This window comes from Pan paniscus, chromosome 13 (genome assembly GCF_029289425.2).
Source record: "Pan paniscus chromosome 13, NHGRI_mPanPan1-v2.0_pri, whole genome shotgun sequence".
NCBI classification, from domain to species: Eukaryota; Metazoa; Chordata; class Mammalia; order Primates; family Hominidae; genus Pan; species Pan paniscus.
This window is the reverse complement of record NC_073262.2, coordinates 123,302,043-123,326,189: the sequence shown is the minus strand read 5'-3', so window position 1 is coordinate 123,326,189 and position 24,147 is coordinate 123,302,043. Positions and strand designations below refer to the sequence as shown.

At 39.0% G+C, this 24,147-nt stretch overlaps 2 long non-coding RNA genes across 5 annotated transcripts in view; one reads left to right on the top strand and one right to left on the bottom strand.

Annotated features, from left to right (window-relative positions):
* The window catches only part of LOC117979469 (uncharacterized), a 125,345-nt gene extending 102,752 nt beyond the window's left edge, over positions 1–22,593 (top strand). Inside the window, exon 3 of the long non-coding RNA XR_004670330.3 lies at positions 22,503–22,593. This is a non-coding gene — a long non-coding RNA (uncharacterized LOC117979469). The remainder of the gene's footprint in view (positions 1–22,502) is intronic.
* Positions 1–24,147, bottom strand: part of LOC103786116 (uncharacterized) — an 859,517-nt gene that overhangs the window by 102,634 nt on the left and 732,736 nt on the right. The gene's annotated exons all lie outside the window — the stretch shown is intronic.

Genomic DNA, 24,147 nt, shown 5'->3' with positions numbered 1-24,147 from the left:
GTTTGAAATTAACTGATTGGAATATCCTAGATGATGAAATGCTAGGTTAGTTGTCTTTGGGAACTCAAGTTATCCTTTGGTGCTTGAATAGACATCTTTGAACATTATTCTTTCCATCTCGTCTAAATTTCTCTTTTAAGTTCTCTCCTCTAGTCTCCAGTGTCATTGTGCTGAACTATAGTGATAGTGTCCATTGTTCCCCCAAAGTCATAGTTGTGTAGATTCATGTTTCCACGGTGAACTTCTGACATGAAATTATCAAAGATACATAAAACAGAGCAAACTGTCCTTTCTCATCTCCCCAACCACTTTTTATTTCATTTTCATTACTCTACGTAGTCATAGGGCTGACATATAAAAATGGTCTAGACTATTGCTTCAGTTTCTGCATGGAAACATGACTTGTGTTCCTAGCGCAACATCCATTAAAATGGTAATGTCAGATCAATGGACCCATGCTGACTCAAACACTCTTCCAAGAATGTGTGATAGCAGGCAGCCTTTCTACCAGGGGCCACAAACTGAAATAATTGTCACGTTTACTGAACACCTGCTATGTGTCAGGAACTTTTCCAGGGACTTTGTATGTAGTGAGTTCAACTAATCTTTATATACCCCTATGAGGTAGGTATTATTGTTATCTTCATATCCCAGATGAAAAATTAAAGAGAAGGTAAGTACCTTGCCAAAGGTTACACCACTAGTAAATGAAGGCAGAAGGATAAGCAGCCAAGTCTTGTGGCTATAGTCAGCTTCCTAAACGACTACTTACCTCCAAAACTCAAGTACTGTAGGGTTAAAGCAGGTTATAGAAATGAGCAAAGCAGACAATCCCAGCTTCTGGTTGCTAGGTAGTAATATGGACTTGATATTGACGTATCTATTCATATTACAGAAGAAATCTGAAACCTGAAACCTGGATTGCTTATGTTAAGTCCATTTGCTTTCCAAATGTTGAGAACTGGAACAAGACAAGAATGCCTACTCTCACCACTCCTATTCCACATAGCACAGGAAGTCCTAGCCAGAGCAATCGGGCAAGAGAAAGAAATAAAAGGCATCCAAATAGGGAAAGAAGTCAAACTATGTCTCTTTGTTAACGATATGGTTCCATACTTAGAAAACCCTAAAAACTTCACCCAAAAGCTCTTAGAACTGACAAATGACTTCAGTAAAGTCTTAGGATACAAAATCAATATACAAAAGTCAGCAGCATTTCTATACACCAATAATGTTCTACCCAAGAGCCAAATTAAGACCACAATTCCATTTATAATAGCCATGAAGAAAATTAAATACCTAGGAATACAGCTAACCAAGGAGGTGAAAGATCTCTACAAGAACTACAAAACACTGCTGAAAAAAATCAGAGATGACACAAATAAATGGACAAATATTTCATGCTCGTGAATTAGAAGAATCAATAGTGTTAAAATGGCCATACTTCCCAAAGCCATTTACAGATTCAATTCTATTTCTATCAAACTGCCAATGTCACTTTTCACATAACTATAAAAAACTATAAAATTCATATGGAACCAAAAAAGAGCACAAATAGCCAAAGCAATCCTAAGCAAAAAGAACAAAGCCAGAGGCATCGCATTACCTGACTTCAAACTATACTATAAGGCTACAGTAACCAAAACAGCATAGTAATGGCACAAAAACAGACAAATAGACCAATAGACCAGATTACAGAACCCAGAAATGAAGCCACACATTTACAACCAGCTGATCCTCACAAGTTCAACAAAAAATAGGCAAAAGACATGAACAGACACTTCTCAACAGAAAACATGTAAGTGGCCCATAAACATATGAAAAAATGTTCATCATCGTGAATCATCAGAGAAACGCAAAACAAAACCGCAATGGGATACCATCTCACGCCAGTCAGAATGACTTTTGTTAGAAAGTCAAAAAACAACAGATATTGGCGAGGCTGTGGAGAAAAGGAGACACTTACAAACTGTTGGTGGGAATGTAAATTAGTCCAGCCACTGTGGAGAGCAATCTGAAGATTTCTCAAAAATGAAGAGTTGAACTACCATAAGTTGTACCCAAAGGGAAATAAGCCATTCTACTGAAAGGATACATGCAACCCTATGTTTATTGCAGCAATATTCACAATAGCAAAAACTTGGAATCAACCCAAGTACTCATCAGTGGTGGATTGGATAAAGAAAATGTGGTACATATACACCATGGAATACTATACAGCTATCAAAAAGAATGAAATCATGTTCTTTATAGCAACATGGATGCAGATGGAGGGCATGATCCTAAGTGAACTAATATGGAAACAGAAATCCAAATACCATTTGTTCTCACTCATAAGTGGGAGCTAAACATAAAGATGGGAATAATAAACAATGGGGACAACTAAAGCAGGAAGAGCAGGAGGAAGGAAAGGGCTGAAAAACTTCCTATTGGGTACCCTGATCACTACCTGGGTGACGGATTCAGTCATACTCTAAACCTTAGCATCACACAATATACCTTTGTAACAAACCTGCACATGTATCCTCTTTATTCTAAAATAAAAGTTGAATAAGAAAAAAAATTGCTAAATATTGAGTATTATTTTATAATTGCTTTTAAACACCATTCTGAAAACAAACCACACTTCTAAGGACCACAACTTAGCAACCTCTACTTTAAAGACATAGTGTGGCACATTGGAGTACAGCACAAACTGCATGAGAAGCTGTTTACGCTTTTAAGAAGAAATTTGCAGAATTGTCAAGCTGAGACCCATATAGCTCATCTTGGCCAACATTCCATCCCAAGTGAGAACAGCTTATAGTGCATCGGCTCATTTCATCACCTGGACAAGAAAATTGTTAGAAAAATCTTCCTTCTATTCCATCAAAATAGTCCTTTTGGTTTTTAAGTGATCTTAGCTCTGACTCTCTGGAGATACACCACTAAGACAAATCTTTCTTCTACAGAATACTCTTTCAGCTTTCTGAAGGCAGCTAACGCGCTTCTTCATCTTCTATTTTATATTCTATAATCACAGATTCTTCAATAAGTCCAGTGACATGGTTTCAAAAACTTTAACCAGCCTTTAAATAAAGGCAAACAATAACTTTTACAAGCATCTGATATGTGCTATTCTGATGGTGTCCGAACTCTTTTACTGATTTACAGTTGTCTCCCATAAATGTATTTTGAATATATATTGTTATAAGTTTAACTTTATATGTTACTTTATAAATTGTATATGCCTAGATAATATACATTTGCTATCTCAAGGCGCAATACATATTTAATTTAGTTCAAGGTTTCTCTACATCAACACTATTGATCTGGGGCCAGATAATTCTTTGTTGGTGGTGGGAGCTATACAATGTACATTATAGGAGGTTTAACTACATCCCTGGTCTCTCCCAATTAGAGGCCAATAGCACCTTTCAGTTTTAGTAACTAAAAATATCTAGGCACTGCTAGTATTCCAAATGTCTCTTCAGGGGCACGGTCACCCCTGATTTAGAACCATTGTTTTAGGGCAAGGTTTATCATTCAATGTTACAGATCGAAACCCATAGTTCAGATGTTCTTCTTGACTATTTCAAATGTGTTAGCCAGCTTCTTTAGGCTTATTTAGATTGCTATTGCTTTTAGCTCTTCATGTGGCTAATAAGCAGTTTGTGCTGGGAACAGAAGTACAAGTTCTCCTATCTTGTTTGGTTTCCTTGTTCTACCATTAGTTTTACTTTTGATCTGGTGCCTCATTGAGAGAAACTTCTCAAGTCACTTCTCAAACCGACTTAACTGGGTCTGTTTAAGTTGAAGTATGTCGTGATCCCCAGAGCACATGGGAGTGTGGGCACCAGGATGAAACCTTTGCTCCAACCCCATATATGGTACAGGGTACGTGACACACCATCATCTAACTTCTGGTCCCAGAGAGCATGCCAGTGACAATCTGTAGAACAAAGATCACTTAGGTTCAATGAATTTCTTTCTCTCTATAAAATGTAAATATTAATAGCACTTCTAATAATTTTACCTTCCCACAAAGAACTATTTTGCTCCTCTCTGGGTTACATATATCTCACTTTAGAGATCATGGTACCCAGCAATGGCAACTCCAGGAACATTACCTTATTTATTTCAGATTAAAAATTTCCACTAAAATATGGAACCCAAACAAGAGCAGGAAGGCCTTCTCATCAGTGCTGTGTCAGGAGGACCTTCACCCACTGAGGATGCTCTCTAACCTCCTCCTAGTGAATTGTCTGGGCAGGTAGGTGGCAGATTGAGTCCCACTGTGTTGCCAGATTTTATAGTATGTGAATCCTTTTCCATTTTGTTAAGATCTTTTCAAAACTCTGGTCTCCTCTGGATTTCTGTTCCTTTTGCCTGCCTAGGGTCTATTTCCCTTCCTTCTTGTTACAGCTTCCTCCTCCCTTCTCTGTTCATGTGCTGGATTCCAGAGGGAATGTATAACTCAGGCTGGGCTAATTAGTTGCTCTTGCTCCTTGGAATATGAGTCTTGCAGGGACCCAAAGATGAAAACTACCGTGGTTTATACCTCCCTGAGCTGCCTGCTGAATAGACTATCCATTCATTCCTGCTTCTTAGATCGCCAGAGTTTCCCTAATCCTCCCTTTCCAGGGCCTGTTATCCTGCACCTCCTCTGATTTTATAAGCCACACTAAAGCTAAAGTGGATGTCTTTTGCTTAAAGGAAATCTAGTGGATTGAAGCTTTAAATATACTAGCTCTCTTCGAGTTTTATCCTAACTCAAAACATGATAATTGTATCTTCTAAATCTTTATCCAAGAGGCATTGCTGAATCAGGATTAGTATTCCTATATTAGACTCTCTCAATTTTTATGTACTGACTATCAATAAACAAACTTTTAAAACAATTATAATAGCTCACATTACTGAGTGTTTATTACATGTTAGGTGCTGTTATATGTTAGGTGCTGTTATGTGTTAGGCACAATTAGCCTTGCATTTATAGAGTGTTTATTATGTTAGGAAGTATTTATTTTTTGGAAAAGTAAACTTTGAGAAAATTTTGGATTTGTAGAAAAATTGCAAAGATAGTACAGGAAGTTCTTATGCCCTTCACCCACTTCCCTCCAATGTTGGCATCCTACATAACTATGCACATTTGTCAAAACTAAGAAAATAACAGTGATGTACTGCTATTAACTACAACTACAGGTTTTATTTGGAATTTACCAGTTTTCATCACTGTTCTCTTTCTGTTCCAAGATCCAATCCAGGTTCCATATGTGTTTAGAAGTGCTTTACTTTTATCAGCTTATTTCCTCTTCACAGCAACCTATGCTACAGGCGACATTGTTGTTTCTTCTTGTTGTTTTGTTTTTTTCTGTTTTACAGATGAGGAAACTGACACAGAGAACATAAGCCATTGGTGAAAGTCACACAGCAAGTGGCAAAACTAGGATCTGAACTCAGAACCCTGGCTCCCCAGCCTTTTTTTTTTTTTTTTGAGATGGAGTTTCACTCTTGTCGCCCAGGCTGGAGTGCAATGGTGCGATCTCGGCTCACTGCAACCTCCACCTCCCAGGTTCAAGCAATCCTTCTGCCTCAGCCTCCCGAGTAGCTGGGATTACAGGCACCCACCATCACGCCTGGCTAATTTTTGTATTTTTAGTAGAGGTGGAGTTTCACCACGTTGGCCAGGCTGGTCTCAAACTCTTGACCTCAGCTGATCCACCCGCCTTGGCCTCCCAAAGTGATGGGATTACAGGCGTGAGCCACCGCGCCCAGCTGAGCCTTTTTTTTTTTTAACCCTTATGCTGTGTTCTCTCACAAACACACAAAAGTACCTGACATTCTGATATACCACCCTCATTTTACTTTGAGATGGCTTGAGTGCGTGTGCTTAGTTCCTAGGGAACTTCTCCCAGGCCTAGAGATGACTACAGCCCTTCAATATGCACATAAGCCATCTCTGGAATCCTTCTTCCTCCAATTCTGCTGAGATTAGTGTCAAAACTCAGCAAGCTTTAGTGTACAGAGTTGACCTGTATTGAAAGTCATGCTATTTGTCTCTCTCTTTTTTTTTTAACAGAGCTTTCCAGACTTTACTCTGTGTGTGTATCACAAGACATACAGTTAAAATACAGCTTCAGAAGGCTTGAGGTGAAGCCTGTGACTGTATTTTCATCAAGTTTCGAGGTGATATGGCACTGCCAGGCTGTGGAGCAAACTTCAAGTAGTGAGGCTTCTTATCGGCCACTGTCCCTCAGATTGGCTATGCTTCTCTCCTTCTGCAGTACTCTGGGGAACAGTTTGCCTGGGCACAGAGAAGGGAACCATTTCAGGCTGTTGGGTCAGTGCCTTGTTAACCCATTTTAGACACCAATTTTATTTAAATACAGTCTGTTACCTTTTTAATATCTAGATTTCCTTTTTCCTTATAGGAATTATTGAAGTAGAGTATTTGTTTATTGGTTTTGTTATTTCATTCTCTTTCATTTGTAAATAATCCTGCCTCAGTAACAAGTCTATGTCCTCCCTATTCTTTATAACCTAAATTCACCCAAAGATGTTTTAAGTGTTACATGCATTTTCTACAAGCCTTAATTTACTGTGAATCATTAACTTTCTTGTCATTATACCTGCCGAGTTTGTCACTCATTTTTATTTGGCTTGGGCCATCATTCTTCCCTCTGTCTTCCATGTATGGTATTTTAAAATATGAATGAGTCAGAGGTTTCTTGTGCAGCCACACTAATTTCTTTTTTCTTTGTTTTTTGTTTTTTTTTTTTGAGACAGAGTCTCGCTCCGTCTCCAGGCTGGCATGCAATGGTGCAGTCTCGGCTCACTGCAACCTCTGCCTCCCTGGCTCAAGTGATTCTCCTGCCTCAGCCTCCCGAATAGCTGGGACTACAGGTGCATGCCACCACGCCTGGCTAATTTTTGTATTTTTAGTAGAGACGGGGTTTCACCATGTTGGCCAAGATGGTCTTGATCTCCTGACCTCGTGATCCGCCTGCCTCAGCCTCCCAAAGCGCTGGGATTACAGGCGTGAGCCACCACACCCAGCCACTGATTTCTTTTTGTATCACCTTCCACTCCAGGCTCCTCCAGATGTTTTCCTCATTGAAAACATTTATGGGACTGTCATGTCCTTTTCTGTTTCCTTGCTCCTGGCTTACTTATTTTTAGAATGTCCATCTTCCATTACTTTAGAATTTCTAGCCAACCGAGACATTTATTTTGTACATTTCCTTGGAACCTTTTGAAATTTGCTTTTATAAAGCCTGAGTCTGCGTCTGATATACTCATTATATTTGTGTTTTATAATTAGCAACTCTAACATGAGATCACTTCTTTCTTCTAAGTTTCCTGTTATTCAGAGCCCATCGACATGTCCTTCCTTGTAGGTTAGAATTAAATCCACACTAGTCGTTCCCACCACTGCTTCCTTTACTTACTGAAAGATGAAAGTGCCAGCTCTTCCTTCAGGCTAAACATTTGCATACTTTAGATTTTTTTTTTTAATGAAAGAAATGAAAAATCTCAGGCCGTGCTCTGCAGAGCTGACCTGCGCATGGATGGGGACAGGAAGACACTCTGGAAAAGCACTCTTTCTCTGAGGGCTGGATCCAAGGGAACAGTGTCAATGACCTGAGAGTCAGGACTCTCAGCAAATACAGCAGCTCCTCTGGGGCAGTCGTGTTTCTGACCTTCACAGTGGCAGAGATGGTTGCTCTGTTTTCTGTTCCAATTACACTGTTCAATTAACAATTGCTCAGATCAAACTCCAACCAGAATTTTAGGGTCCAAGAGCATGTTGTCCATAAATAAACAACCAAGTTCTGGGGGTGGAGCTTTCTGGAAAGTGGTGGGCTTCAAACTAGTATGACAATGTGAAGAGAAATGACAGGATGCATGGTTTTGGGGAGCAGCTAATATCAACTGGCTTCCCTGCTCTACATAGAAACTGCTGATAGCTCTAGTGCAGGGGACTGTGGGTAAGCAGATGCCTTGATTCTAGCAGCACCCACTGAGCTTGTTGTCTATCTGGAGAAGTGGCTGGAGGAAAAAGCAACTGGAAGAGAGAATTATCCGTCATAGGGAGATTTATGTATTGGTTGTGTTCTTTGGTTTTCTCCCAACAACTCAAATGTTGGTGATCAGTTGACATGCTGGTGACACTACAGTGAGGAGTGAGAATATGCCTATGTTTCTGGGGAGTTGTAGAAGTGATGAAAAAGGTGTCAAAGGGAAGGAGGTGGGAGAGAGAAGCAGCCCACAAATGCATGCTCTGTGTGCCATGGGTAGATAGTGACAGGTCTGAGCAACCAGAGTCCTACATCCTCCAAGATAACCTATCCCATGTCCTCCACAAATAGAGGAGTAGCTCAGTCTCCTTCTCCGACCTTTTCCATCACTGTTCCCATCCAACACTTTGGCCATAAGTATTTAAATAATTTCATTTCTTCTCGATGCACTCAGCAAGTTATCCTAAAGCACTTTCACACTTTAGTCCATTGCTCCTGTTAATTTATACACATATTAAAATCAAAGTCTAAAAAGATCTAGCTTTGAATGTATAGATCTAATCTCAAATACCCTGTATTTTGAGATTATCAAAATACAGAGTTATCTTATGCTTCATTACAAATTACTGCACAATATTGTGGTATAAAGCAACAACCTTTCGTTTGCTCACCATTCTGGGTGCTAGGAGCTTAGGCAGGGCTCAGAGAAGCATTTCTCTGCTCCCTGTGGTGTCACCTGGGGTCATTCACTCATCTGTGTTCATGAGTGGCTAACCTGGGCTGGCCAGTCCAAAAAGGTTTCACTTGCATATCTGGCTCTTTGTGTTCTTGAATGTGGTCTCTTTCTTCTTGCATGGCTAAGAGATAATAAGACTCTCAGCCAATCCAGTAGCTCCTCTGGGGAAGTCATACTGCCATCCTTCACAGTGGCAGAGAAGGCTGCTCTGTTATGAAAGTCTCAGAGTAGTCAGATTTTGCTCCAGCTGTCCATTGTTTGTAACAGTACAATAATTTATGATAATTTCTCGTAGTATTGAGGTCTCTTATGTGGCTGCTGCTAGATATTAACTGGGGTATAGTTATCCTAAGGCTTGACTGATCTGGATACCCAAAAGCTTGGGCCCAGGACTGGCCGTTGATGTTGACTGTTTCTGGGAGCACAAATGTAAGCATCACTGGGAGCACCTACACCTGGCCTCCTCTATGTGACTTTGACTTCACACATCATGGCAGCTGGGTGTTAAGAGGGATCATCCCAAGAGTGTGTATCTAGAAAAGTTCAGACAAGAAATTTCTAGGCTTCCTATGACCTGAATTCCAAGTGACACAGCATCACCCTGGCCACTCTCTATTAATCAAGAGCAAGTCACAGGCCCAGCCCAGATTTTAGCAAAGGGAACTCCTAAAGGCATGCATAATAGGAATGACTGGTAGCATAAAGGAACGTCTTTGGCTACTGGCATCACAGACTTTTTATTTTATTTTATTTTAAGCTCTGGAGTAGATGTGCAGAATGTGCAAGTTTTTTACATAGGTAAATGTATGCCATAGTGGTTTGCTGCACCTACAAACCCATCACCTAGGTATTAAGTCCAGCATGCATTAGCTATTTTTCCTAACACTTTTATACTGTTGGTGGGAATATAAATTAGTTCAACCACTGTGGAAGACAGTGTGGTGATTCCTCAAAGATTTAGAACAGGAAATACCATTTGATGCAGCAATTCCATTACTGGGTATATACCTAAATGATTGTAAAGATACATTTTATTATAAAGATACATGCACACGTATGTTCAATAAATGCAGCACCATTCACAACAGCAAAAACATGGAATCAACCCAAATGTCCATCAGTGATAGACTGGATAAAGAAAATGTGGTACAAATAACCTATGGAATACTATGCAGCCATCAAAAGGAAAAAGACCATGTCCTTTGCAGGGACATGGATGAATTTGGAAGCTATTATCTTCAGCAAACTAACACAGACTTCTTACATGGTGGCTTGCTTTCTAGAAGCAGGACTCTAAGAAGACAAAGGCACAAGCTGCAGATATCTTAAGGTCTGGCTCCTAAAGCCACCCAGCATCACTTCCACTGCATTCTACCAGACAGTAGGTCAGATATATTCAAGGGAAGGAAAGATAGACCTCACCACTCCAGAGGAAGAGTGGCAAATTTTTAATCCTTGACATCCTGCTAAAACGATTAAATATTAGGGCTGGGAAAAATCACAGATGTTTCAGGCATTCTCATATAAGTTCTTTAATTGAAATAAAAATTGACATATGATAAAATATATGTATTTTTCTATTAAAAACACTAATACTGACCTAAGCCCCTAGGTCTTCTTCATAAAAGATTCCTGGCCACTAGAAATTTTCTGAGTAGATTTTCCAAGTTTTGATTTTGAAGAACTGGGGACCTAATAAACAGAAGATCATTTTGAACTCTCTGCTAATGAACACATAGAATATGACATTTTATTTGCCTTTCAATATATTGACCAAATGCCTCAACTAATCATGTTAGCAGTAAACATCCTATAAGTAAAATGAACATGAGTATGAACTAAACAATTCTGAACTGATCTCTGTCCTTAGAAATATAAGATTTAAGTTTTCACGATTTTTACCCAGGTACATTTTTTTCTATTTATACTCTTTAGTAAGACTGTTTAACACTTCTAAAATAAACTAAAATATCCTCTGTAACGTAAAATCTCACAGAACCTGAAAACTATACCTGTAGTAGGGATTTTTTCTCTCTACAGGTATGCAAAACACATATTTTCTGAAACAAAGTGAATGGATGGGGGCATGAAGTCAGATGACAGGTAGTCATAAAGTCAGATTCATTGTTAACATATTTGTTGAACATTTACTAAGTACTGAATGTTTTGTTAAAAGTTAGAAATAAAATCAGAATACAATCTGCCATTTTATTATAATTTTATTGTGATTTTATTTTTATATTTAATATTTTTAATCCATCTATAATATATATCTACAAGTATGAAAATATGTAACTTTCACTTCTAATTTGAAACATTACCATTATTGGCTCAATAGTTATACAATAGGACTCCGATTCTGAGCTTCATGATTCTACTCCAGTATTCTCTGTTTTCTTTCACTCTTTCAATCACTGTAGCTTTAAAATATGTTTCTGCTTGATTTTTTATCACTTTAATATGTTGTTGTCATTTTAATATGTAATATAATAATAGAGGGCACTATTGTTAAAATTTGAGCTTTGAGGTCAGCCTGTCTGGATTTGAATCTAGGCCCCAACAGTTACCTGTGTTACCTTCGAGCAGTTACTTCATCTTTCCTTATCTGAGTTTAATCATATAAAAAGTGGTAATTATAATAATATTCATACCCAATAATTTAATAAAAATGTGTTTGCATTGATTAGAAAATGGAGGGCACTGTTGTTAAAATTTGAGCTTTGAGGTCAGCCTGTCTGGATTTGAATCTAGGCCACATCAGTTACCTGTGTTACCTTCGAGCAGTTACTTCATCTTTCCTTATCTGAGTTTAATCATATAAAAAGTGGTAATTATTATAATATTCATACCCAATAATTTAATAAAAATGTGTTTGCATTGATTAGAAAATGGTAGGTGCTGTAAAAATGTAACCAAAAATAGCCTAATACAGTTGAAGTTTATTTTTGGTTCCTACGAGGTCAATAGGTATTTGATTTGGTATGATACCATTCTACAGGATTATTCAGGCTGTACTCTTCAGGGAAATGGGAGAGAACTAAGATGATCTTGGGTGAGAGGATTTACACACTAGATCTTACAGTGATGCTTATCATCCCACTCACCTCTCATTGGATAGAATGTGATCACTTGCTTACATCTAACTACACAGGAGCCTGGGAAATGCCATCCAGCTGAGTTTCCAGGAAATAGAAAGGATTTAGTGAACTACTAGCTAGTATCTGCAACATTATACAAAATTCCTATCAAAATGTCTGATGCAAAAGTACGTAATATATATTAACCATTATGATTATTATTGTAGACATGCAGATATGATCCAGCACTCAGCCCTAGACCATTAACTAGATGAAAATAACAAAACGTGGCAGGTGATGTTATGTGGGAGTATAGCATACTAAACAGATCCATGACCAATCCAGCAGAGTCGAGAATGATTGCATTCCAATGAAGTAGCAGTTAAAGGCATACTGGAAGAATGTCATACTGAAAGTAGAATTGGTCTCTTAAAAGGAAGGGGAAGAGAGTTTCAGGCAGTGAGGTCAAAGTTCTAGAAATGAGAGAGAAGAGACAGATTTGAAGAAATTGAGTAAGTTAGATGTAGCTCTAGTTGTATATGGAAGTAGAGAATTGAATAAGGAGAAAGTTGAGTCTAGAGTTGAAAGAAAGGAGGCAGGTCATGAAGGGTCTTAGAAAACCCTAAAGTTGCCTTGACTTTATTTTGAAATCAATGGGAAGTTAGTTGAGACTGAAGGAGAGTGGAAGCTTTGAGAAGGAATGGATAATGACAACCAGAAATAGGTTGTGAGATGAAAACTGAGTTCCAAATTTGATAGTATTTTAAGAGCAAGAACCGACAAATGATAGAAAATCCTTGTAGGTTCTGGGGCATGGTGTGGTCAAAACAATGGCTTTTTCATGATGAGAAGTAATTATCTTAGCCATAGAATGAATGAGAAGGAGTAAAACTAAGCACATTAGCTAAGAAGTTGTTAGAGTAGTCCAAGTGCATTGTTTTGAAAGCCTTGACTGTGATAATAGAAGATGGAATGAAAGGAAAGAAATGGAAGATCATCTCAAATAAAAATAACTGCAAGACCAAATCCTTCATTCAAAATTATTATAACAAAAAGTATAATTAAAATCTTAATCTAAAGGAAAGAATCAGCCTTCGATTTTATAATTGATATCTCAAAAACAAATTCACTCCATAATAATTCCTTTAGCATCTACCATGTGCCTGGCACTGTGTAGGTACTTGGAATTGAAAAAATAATCAAATAATATCCTTCAAGAGTCCAAAGTCTAGTGGGAAAAATCACATGAATGCATAATTAGGATGCAGTTTGGCAAATGCTGGAGCAACATTCCATAAGAACACCAGAGAGTAGGGTTTTTTTCTTCAATGTCATATTGAGAAATGTTTTGTAACATAGGGCAGGGACCCCCAACCCCTGGACAGCAGACTGGTACTGGTCTGTGGCGTGTTAGTAACTGGGCCACATAGCAGAGGTAAGCATTACTATCTGAGCTCCTCCTCCTGTCAGATTAGCGGGCGGCAGTAGATTCTCACAGAAGTGCAAACCCTATTGTGACCTTCGCATCCAAGGGATCTAGGTTGTGCGCTCCTTATAAGAATCTAATGCCTGATGATCTGAGGAGGAGCAGTTTCATCCTGAAACCCACCCCCACTCCACACACACAACAGCCCTTGTCCAGGGAAAATTTGTTTTCCATGAAATTGGCCCCTGGTGCCAAAAAGGTTGGTGACCACTGACATAGGGGACCTGTGAACTGTGTTTTGAATTAGGACTTTATAAGGCAGAGGAGAGAAAGGAAAGGATGTTCCAGGAAGAGCAAACAGCATGTGCAAATGCTCAGAGATGAAGCGGAAATTAGTATTAAAGGATTTACGGCGTGCTTAGGAAGGACTTCGCACTTCCTGGCAACCATTTGAAATTAGGCACCACAATGTGACTTTCTTTGGCCAATGATTCAAAATGGCCACTTCAAGGCAGAAGATCTTAAAAGCCTATCCTTGATTCACTACACACCCTTCCCTCTTCCTGAGGACAGGGCAGATAGTGGAGGCTCCGTAGCCTGGATCTCTAGGTAAGAGATATGTAAGCACAGCCTCCTCAGGTTGCGAGATGGACATGTAGAACCAGTGAAAATAAACTTGTGTTGTTTTAAGCCACTGAGATTTGAGAAATTTCTTCTTGCCACAGCTTTAACCCAGTCATTCTGGACTAACACAGAAAATGGAAACTTGAAGAGGAGTACTATGAGACCACAATCCCGAACTCTATGACAGTGGCTTAGTGTTCAGGCAGCAGGTGACACGGAAGCTATCACTGAAGGCAAACAAGGTGATGACCAACGCAATACCACAGTGAAACCTTTAGTGGAATTGTCTCAAAAACCGCACAGTAGTCTGGGCAGCAGATTATATACCTAATGCATTGGTAGCTTTAAGGGAAGAGATTGGAAACTGCTAGTATGTATCGGTTGCTGGTGGTTGCTTTGGAAGGTATATTACAAAAAAAGGGATAAGCCCAGAGAACAAATGAGAAATTTGCAATAAGTTGAAAGGAAATAGAGGGAGTTCATAAATTAGAGGACATTTAGAATTTGAAGTAGCACCTGTGTTTCATTCCTTAACAGCAAAAGATAAAACTGAAAAATCTTCTTAGAGAAACAAAGGCAAGAACATGTAGCCTTTTCACAAAGGTAAATTTAGAGTACGGCCTTCACACCTACTGTTAAAATCACTGAAAGAATTAAGGGGTCTCAGATCAAAGGTCTCACCAAAGATGTGGTGTCCATTAAATCCACTCAATTGAACAAAAAGGAGACTAAGTATGTAATTCTTCCACTAAAGCTTGATGGGCTCAGCAGAGCTTTAATGAAGCAGGACGCGAAAGGTATGGGCATGAGAAAGCCAAAGAATGTCAGAATTTTGTCTCACAAAGGACTGTGGTTGAGACAGAGCTCACTGTCAAGTATATAGGAAGCCAACTTAATTTTTGAGGGAGTTATACTACCAAAAGGATCATCAACTTACATTAAAATTGATTGACTGTTTGAAACTCCAAATGACCCAGGGACCCCCAATTGTCTGCAGGCAGGAAGTGTGGCAAGAAGACTGCTCAGTTTTCAGGTGGGCATATTCTTCGGATACCCACTTTGGATTTGAAGGAGAGTAATGGAGAGGAAGACTCTCCCAGAGGGCAGAACCAGGAGCCACAGAGATCCAAGGACAAGGGGGTTACTTCCAGGAAGTGAAAACAGTGCCTAATTAAAGGTAGTCCTCCTGTAATCCCAGCACTTTGGGAGGCCAAGGTGGGCAGATCACTTGAGCTAGGGAGTTCAGGACCAGCCTGGGCAATGTGGTGAAACCCTGTCTCTACTAAAAATACAAAAGTTAGTTGGGTGTGGTGGTGCATGCCTGTAGTCCTGGCTACTTGGGAGGCTGAGATGGGAAGTTAGCTTGACCACCGGAAGTCAAGGTTTCAGTGAGCAGAGATAGTGTCACTGCACTTCAGCCTGGGTGACAGAGTGAAACCCTGTCTCAAAAAATAAAAATGTAAAGGTAGTCCTCGAAATACTTGAGAAATAAGAATTTAGAGTTGCTACAGCCAGTCCTATGTCTGCTGTGTGTGCCCCCATTCTTCTGTCTGAATGCGAGTCTTTATTTCAGTGGTCCTTTGTTTGCTCCATTTTGGGGTCCTGAGCATGTGGGGAGCATAACTGGCACTGGACTTACAGACTATTGCACCTCACCCCCTGCTGTGAAGACTTCCCATCCTTCCTGTCACCCAGAGATCCTGCACTTTGAGCTACATGCTGTGACCGAATGGCAATTTTGGGTTGTCTCACCCGGAAAAAAAAGGGTGAGCATATTTTGCACGTGCAAAGGACAGTGTACTATGTATTTCAGAACGGGATGGCTCCTTAATGCTCTTCACTAGCGTTTCCGGGTCCCCTTCATCCAGGCACGTGATACCATGGCATTGCTGCACCCCTTCGCATTATTACTTGTTTCGGTCATGAGGATGTGAGCAAAAGATTTGTGTCTCGCTTTTGGGTAAAAACCAAAAAAAAATTTCTACTTTCTGGGTAAAGCCGGTGTATGATTCACCATGTTCCCTCCCTTCATGACCATGATCTGCAATATTTTAGATTGTCCTGCTTGGGCGGGCTGGGCCCCGGAGAGAGAACAGTGTAGAACAGAGCCCCCTGCTGACTCCAGATGGAAGTACAGCATGACTGAAATCCACCTTCCTCGTCGGAAGCCTCTCTACAGTTTGGGGGTTGTTGGTTACTACAATTTAATAACAATCCATCCTGAAGGACATGTACACTAAAATAAACTTCGTAAGGTGTAAGCACCAGGTATTAAAAGTTACAAGCATGGAAAGGGAGAAAATAGTCCAAAGAGAATACTGAATTTGTGGACATCAATTATCAACTAGCCTAGATCAAAGGCCTCCCCTAAGGTGGAGTCTAAAGTTGAATCTTTCAAATAATTAAAATGGACATCTATCAAAATAATACATATTTCAAGAATAATGACTTTTGGAAGTCTCAAGTGTGGATAAATCTAAACATATTATGATATTTGAGGTGCTTTAATAGTCCTATTATATAATAGAGTATCTTTAAGGTAAGAAAAATATTTTAGTTGCTTCCCAATAAAAAAGGAAGTAAAACTCAAATGCATTAAATCCATGATTATATAATAACACCGTTAAATAGGTATATACCAGGAAAATATGCTACTTTTATGTGCCATACTATATGATCTTTTTAACTCTTCAGAGATCTTTAGTAAAGTGCTTGCTGATGTTGATTTAAAACATGATTTGGGCTCTGAGGACAAACCAAAACATTAGTTTGGTGATATTACATATTTCAGATTTGATGTCCTGCCACTCTGGAAATACTCTGAATTTATAAAAGCAGGTTGTTATGTCTAAGATTTGGCACTTATCTGTGAAAAGGGAAGGGAAATTTGTTCAGTTTAAGGAGGAAATACCATAATCAGTGCCCTGGAGAACAGCTATTTAAATTGAGTGCTTTATTATGAAATCATGGGTATTTAGCAGAATTATATCCAGATAGCTTTTTTATGTTCCTTTCAACCAGGCAGAAATTCCTTCTCCATGGGAAAATTGAAAATAGGGTATTGACAAATTGTGGAAATAATAAAGAATTCTATGTAACATCATGAGTTTTTTTTCTGCAGGGGGGTGGTGGCGAGTGAGGAGGCAGGGGATCTTTGGTTTATTATCTCAGAAAATGGGTCAAGGCACAGGTGGGATCTATGCTTCCTTTCACTTTCTTTAAATCCTGGGCTTTCTGGGAGCCTTAAGAAATTTGTCTTTATGTTCCAACTTTGCTATTTTTAGGTGAGAAATGCTGCAGAAAAATGCTTATTTTATTTTATTTTTTTTTACATTGCTCAAAATCTTCACTTTGGCTCATAATGTCGTATGTGCACTTTTTGTCGTATTGTGACTACACCTTTTAAACTCCCAATTTACCAGGGGATGTGTTGTTCTTGATTCACTCACTGATAAGTGAACATCAGAATGCTAACAAAGTGGGGGGCCCGCAGGGGAGCCGCTGTGACCGTAACCCCGATGAAACACAAAGCAGGAGGAAATTGAAAATCGTGTGTGAGTGTGTGTGTGTGTGTGTGTGTGCACATGGCTGTGTGCCTGTGTGTGTACGTGTCTGAGAGACAGGCAATATTCCCGCGTTAAGTCAAGAGAGGCAGAGTGGTGATTTCTATTGAGGAAACCAGAAGGAGCTCTGGAAAAATGTCATATCAAGCCTAATGCTCTGCAAATGTAGAGAACTGGCATCTTTTTTCTAAGGGCAGTACATTATGACATTTAGAGCTAAAATTGTAAAATTATGAAAAACATTTTTACATGCCTGGCACACTGTAAGTGTTCAATAACTATTTTCAATTTATAATAATGATGACTGTAGCACATATTTTGTTTATGTGAATACACAGTGATAATGGAGACTCTGGGATTCTGCTACGCAACCCTAGCCCCATCCTCCCCTCACACATATACACATCCCAGGGAAATTATTATGGATGAAGTAATCTGGACTGGATGCTTGGCCAGTCAGTGAGTTCTGGATTGTCAATCCTTGACGTTTTCTACATTCAAGTAGAATGGAGATAGTCATTCACTAGGTGGAAAGAAGGATACAAGGGGATTTGATGCGGGAGAAGAGCACTCCACCTTAAGCTGTCACAGAGGGCTGACAAGGAAGAGAATAGTGCAACATGAGGTGGGACCACCACTGAGGTCGACGGCTGGGAGCTAGAGACATTCAGCTTTAAGCTGGCTAGGGGAATGTATCAGACAATGATCAGCATGTCACAAAAGCTGCCACGGACTGGTCAGGCCCTACCAGGAACCCTAGAATTGTCTAGGACACTGGGGATGGGAGCAACTGCGAAGTCAGTCTGAATTCAGAGAGATAAAATACTGAGTTTATGTAAGAAAGATCTTTTCCTTCCAGGGGACAAGTGGAGCCAAGATGATGCCAGAAAGAAAGGCCAATGGTGGTCAGACCAAATGACAAAGATCTAGGGAGACCTGAGGGTCCTTTCCGATCTGGAAAAGGAGTTAACTCAAATCTAACACCTGCTACCTCACAGACACCTGAATGTATTTAGCCACAAGTGTCTTTGTTTTGCTTCTGTTTCCCCCAATTTAGTTTCTATGACTTAGTGACTCAGGCTTTTAAACCTTCAGAATGATGATGGATGTGATAGTTGGGTCAGAAGAAACTAAAGCTTTTTCACACCTCTCCCTAGTTCCATCCCATCTCTCTGCCTCCTTTGGACTTTCTGCCATGCCATTATTTGGCCAGTGTGGGGAAGGCGATACCTCAGATTCAAATTTCCTTTCCTTTCCAATTGAGAGTTCACTGAATACCTGGTGTGTTTTAGGTGGCTGGGGCGCTTGATGCTAATATGCTCATACAGTAACTTCTAGGCAAGATGCTAGTGCTTTAATAGCAATTTCAGGGGACAGTGCCTTCCCCACCTCAATACATTCAATTATGGATGTTAGATATTTGGGCACAGTTATTTATTTTAACGTTCCATAAATATCAACATGCAGCCGTCTGCCTACTCCACCCACCATAGCCGTAGAGACATGCTTCATGGCTTTGTTCTGAAGTTCCCTAATTGATCTTCCGAACTTGTTCTGGACATTAATCTTTTTGGGGATTGATGATCAGGGCTTTATGTGAGTCTCTTGAATATTGTCATTCAGAGAAAACCTGTGCGTTTAGACTCTAGTCTTGGGCTCAGATTGTTTTCCACAGATGCCATTCTGGTGTTAAAGTAACCCATGGAAACATATGCAAAGTAAGTGAAGCCAACCAAAACGTTATTTTTTTAACTGACAGGTGAAAAAACAGGAAATAATCTTAAAAGTCTAAATTAGTATTTTAATACCATGTACTGTTTCGTTTTGTCAGGATAAAGTCCAAGTAGTTTGGCAAAGCCCATTTAAGGCTCTTAACAATATTGCCCACATATTCCGCAGGGCATTTTTCCCAACTGGTTTCTTCAATCCAGGTCCACCCCACTCCTCACCATTCCTCAAAGGTAAATGTCCCTTTACAAGCCATTCTGGGCCCCGGCCATGCCATCTCTGTCCCTAGAATAAACTTTCTTCTTTTTTTTTTTTTCCCTAAGAAATTCCTACTTCTTCTCTAGATTTAAAACCAATGCCTCCTCTTTACAGGCTTTGCTTGGTCTACTTGAGTTGTTCTTTCTCCCAAACTTCCACTGTCTTCATCCCTAACTTGATTACATTATTTATGAAAATATATTGTGGGTATCTATTTACATGAACGTCTATCCTGTGTGCTCCCAGTGAGAAGGGACTCCTGTTTTATTCATTTTTGTAGCTTTAGCACCTAACAGTGTTGTTTGCCCTAGAAAAGAAACTTAATAAATGTTTGGGGAATGAATGACTAAAAATAAGTCCTAAAACGTATAACGCAGTCTTGTTAATAGGAAACATTTGTCTTGACACATGGGATAAGGTACAACACAGGACATGAGAGAAGGAAAAAGAGGAATAGAATAATTCTGTTATAAAATATCCTTGTTAAATAAGCCACAGGGTATTTAAAACTGTGAAACATTAGACACATTTTACTTAAAAAAAAAAAACCCTTTACTATAAATTATTACTTGCCTCTTGAATAAGAAACACAATTCCGGCCAGGCACGGTGGCTCGTACCTGTAATCCCAGCACTTTGGGAGGCCAAGGCGGGTGGATCACCTGAGGTCAGGAGTTTGAGACCAGCCTGGCCAACTTGGCAAAACCCTTTCTCTACTAAAAAAGTACAAAAATTAGCAGGGTGTGGTGGCGCATGCCTGTAATCCCAGCTACTCTGGAGGCTGAGACAGGAGAATCTCTTGAACCTGGGAGGCGGAGGTTGCAGTGAGCCAAGATCGCGCCACTACACTCCAGTCTGAGCAACAAAAGTGAGACTCCATCTCAAAAAAAAAAAAAAGAAAGAAAGAAACACAATACAATTCCTAAAATATGACTATCAATTATCGAGCAATCAGAATTTTAAAATTACATTTAACCCACAAGCTGGGAGATGCCTAAGTAGGTGGAATTCATTGAGCTCTGAATAAAATTGGCATGCCCTGATTTTCTGACACTAAGGTGCTGAAATGTGCTGTCAAGTATTAACATGTTTGTTGATGGTAACTTGGCTTAGCAGGATAGAAACTCCAGTCTAAGTTTTATGATTACATTTTCATTACAAAACACAGATCTATATCTAAGGCAGCTTATTGCCTGGAGTTATTAGTCATACGCTGGTACAGTGCTTGACTGCTGTTATCCCTCTTCAATTGTAACAGTGGAGCTTTGCTTGAGTATTCATTTGGTAAACAGTTTAGCCTCTGTCCACAATCCCAAAGTGACAAGTGAATGCCAGTAAGAGTCAGTTAAACCAAATGCTGTGTATTGTTGAATTAAAAAGCCATTTAACTGTTGTACAACTTTTACAAGTTTTTTTTTAGTGTGCAGTATATATAAACTCCAACATATAATAGTTTATATCCAAGTCAAGAGTATTATTTTGCTATCCTTTATATGTTGAATTGATCAATCCTGTTCCTTGCAAACTCTTTTAAAAGTATTTAAAACCAATTATAATAAAAATTTAAGTCAGATCTGTAAATATTAAGTAATAATTATGGTGATAAGAATATTTCAATCATCCTTAATTTAATCGATGAAAATAATGAAGAATAAAAAGGGGGCTGGGCATAGTAGCTCATGCCTGTAATCCTAGCACTTTGAGAGGCTGAGGTGGACGGATCACTTGAGGCCAGGAGTTCGAGGCCAGCCTGGGAAACATGGTGAAAACCTGTCTCTATAAAAAATATAAAATTAGTCAGGTGCGGTGGCCTGCGCCTGTAATCCCAGTTACTTGGGAGACTGAGGCATGAGAATTGCTGTCAGAATTGCTTGAACCAGGGAGGTGGAGGTTGCAGTGAGCCAAGATCTTGCCACTGCACTCCAGCCTAGGCAGCAGAGTGGGACTATCTCCAAAAAAAAAGAAAAGAAAAGAAAAAAGAAAAAGAAAAAGAAAAAAAAAGTGTTAAAATTTGGATAATGTTCACTTCTTATCCCACCCTCCAACCACAACAACAACAAAAAGCCCAAAATGACCCTTTAATGACATTTGTACTTTATAGCAGGGGATTAAAAAAATGATAGTGGAATTATAAAAACAGTGCAAACAGTGCAAAGACTTCTTAAAGTCCTCAGAGTCACTGACAAATGCCTGCACTCATTTCCACAAGCTGATTTTTGAAGTGAATTATCAAGGAAGGCCACCCTGGTTCTTGAAATGTGTCTTAATAAAATAACACATTTTTCTTTCTCTAGCGTGATCATTGCACTATTGATTTGACTACTTCCTGTTTGAATGTTCCTTTAGATCATGCAGTCCATTGAATTTTCACATCAGAATATTTATCTCAGAATGGCTCAGAACATTAAATGAACAATTTTCAATCCAGATTATTTTCTCCCTACTACAAAAATGTACTTTGGCAAAGACAGAAAAGCTCAGTTAATTTCTAATGCATAATTTCTCCACTGTCTCACTCTTCAATATGGAAAGAAACACTTTATGTAGACCAAGGTTATATGTTTATAGGAAAGAAAAAAAAATCCTTCTCTTATGCCAAGATTGAGTTGCAACCGCCAATTAGAGGCCAAGTTGGTAGAGCACTCCTCTGGCTCTGTTAATGCCTATTGACCACTGTTCATTGCAGTAGATTGTAATAATTAGTGCCGTAAGCATAAATATGAAAATGAGGGGATTGTACTAGGCGATCTCTGAGGTCCCTTCCAGCATTAGAATTCTAAAAGTTGGTGAGCTTAAAATTGCTAATGTGTTTCTGAATGTACCCAATTTATGCCTAGAGACAAGTTGTTCATTTGAAAGACGAATTTATTAGTTTAGCTCAGAAATACAAGCTTAAATAAAAAGCGCTTGTTAAACACTAATAATAATAATAAATATGTGGTTTTACAGTATTTCACCTTTTACAAAGGTGTGTTTAATTCACAATCACATTGTGAAGAAGTTCTATGACTAGGATTTTCTCACATCTTTGGCAAATTTGTGCAAAATTCGGTATTACTGAACCATTCTTGGTTTTCTTTCTTTGTCACAGATTCTAAGGCATCTTCATTAGGACTGGGGTGTCCAGGGAATGGAGGACAGAGAAGGACCTATATTCACCTAAGCCTGGAAGCTCCATGAAGGCAAGGACTGTCTGTTATTTGTCTTTACACCCTTAATATCTGATCCAGTGCCCTATTAACATTATACTCCAGTAAAGGAAAACAAACCATGCATATATATGTAATATTTCAAGCAGTGGTAAGCACTGTGAAGAAAAGTAAAGAAGATTAAGAGGCAGTATTGGCAGGATATTTTAGATAGAGAAGGAATCTTTGAGGGAGTGCCCTTTGGGAGAGCAGAATAAGAAGCTGTATTTAGGGAACTGTTTTTCAGACATAGGGAAAAAAAAATGACACAAGGACCCTGAGGCCAGAGTGTGATCAGCGTGTTTGAAGGACAGCAATGATTTCCTGTGGCTAAAGTTGGAAGAGAGAGGCAGAGTCTTAAGAGATGATAACATTGAGGTAGTGGTTTGAAGGTCATTGATTAGGCAAGAAAAACAGTAGTTAAAGCCACTTTCATATATAACTATGAAGGGTTAAAAATGTATTAAAAACAAGTACAATTGGGTATCTTGTCACTAGTTTGACTTAGGAACTCTACTTCTTTAAATCTCTAGGGTTTTTTGTGGTTTTTTTTCCCCCTGAAGCTTGGCACTTACCCAACTCATAGTTGTCTAATAATTTCTAATAATTCTATAATAATATTCTAATTTCCAATAATTTCTAATAATAATTTACCTTTTCTACAAACCCACACTACTCACTCAGAGAATTAAGTTTCCAAAACCTAACCTTTCAAGTTCCTATTTTCTTCCTTTTTTTTCTCACCAATAGCTCTGGACTTTCTTTTAAAGATGGTGCAGTGGGCCAGGCATGGTGGCTTACGCCTATAACACCAGCACTTTGGGAGACCAAAGAGGGAGGCTCACTTGAGGCCAGGAAGTCGAGGTTGCAGTGAGCTATGATCACACCAACACACTCCAGCCTGGGCAACAGAGCGAGACCCTGTCTCTAAAAACAGTAATAATAATAATAACATTAATAAAATAAAATAAAGATGGTTCACTGAAGAAGGCCTCTGGATACAAGCCAACACTCTCCAAATGACATTTTGCTGAATACCATTTCTGAAATAGTTAATGGGTGTGATGTGGTCAAATAAATTTCTGAAGCGTTATATGCTCTATTTCTTTTCAAAATTTTACAATGCATATAGACAAATGATAAACTCTCTTTGTTTATAAAAAACAAACCCAGCATTTTCTAAATATATTTTACCCTGATGCTTTGACTTTTCCCTGAAAATTCATTAATAGTATATGCTCCAGCTATCCCTGAGCCCAAATTAATGCCACCTCCAACCTATTCTCAATGCTATCTCTCAGTGCCCAATTCCATTCCAACCATCTATCTGTGCATTTATTTATTTTTGTAATTGGACTAGGCATTGGGTATGACACATGGACAAATACATAGTCCTTATCTTGAATTCTTCCACTGTAATGAAGGAGACAGCCACATAAAGGGATAATTCAAATTTAATATGATAAATGCAGTGTCAGAGATATGCATGGATTATTAAAGAAGCTCAGAGTAGAGGGTATGTAATAATACAAACTATTGTCTAAACTG